Below are 558 nucleotides of genomic sequence, written 5' to 3'. Positions count from 1 at the left end.
GTATTTCTATTCTAATACTGAAGATACAAAGGGTGCTGATGTAAGAAGAGGCAGCTCACACTGCTGTCCACCATGTATTTCTGTCCTAATACTAGATATGGGTGCTGAGGTAAGAAGAGGCTGCTCACATTTTTGTCCACCCGGCCCTTCTGATATACAGTAATATTGGACACATTTGTGTCAGTGTAATTCTATTGTGATTACCTATCTAGACAATACAATTTTGATTTGCTAATAAAGTATTTAGGACTATATTTATATTGACATTTCCTTTAGTTATTTTTTCTTGCTCCTTGAGTAGGGCACTTTGGCTTTACATTTTTTATTTCTGAATGTTGAGGATATGAAAATAGTTGTATTGAATTTAGCAACTTGATTACATAAACTATTTGGAATAATTTCATGCATTTTAATTCAGAGGTGAATAGTTTCTCAGCTGATACGTTGTGTAGTATATTTCTTACTGTTTGTGGCTTCATATCTTAATCTCAGATAACTGCCACCGTTACATGTAGCAATGTGTGACCGTTGTTTAAGTATTTCCCTGGGACTACACTT

This window comes from Ranitomeya imitator, chromosome 1 (genome assembly GCF_032444005.1).
Source record: "Ranitomeya imitator isolate aRanImi1 chromosome 1, aRanImi1.pri, whole genome shotgun sequence".
Lineage (NCBI taxonomy): Eukaryota > Metazoa > Chordata > Amphibia > Anura > Dendrobatidae > Ranitomeya > Ranitomeya imitator.
The sequence above is the reverse complement of the archived record's forward strand: the minus strand, read 5'-3'. Positions refer to the sequence as shown.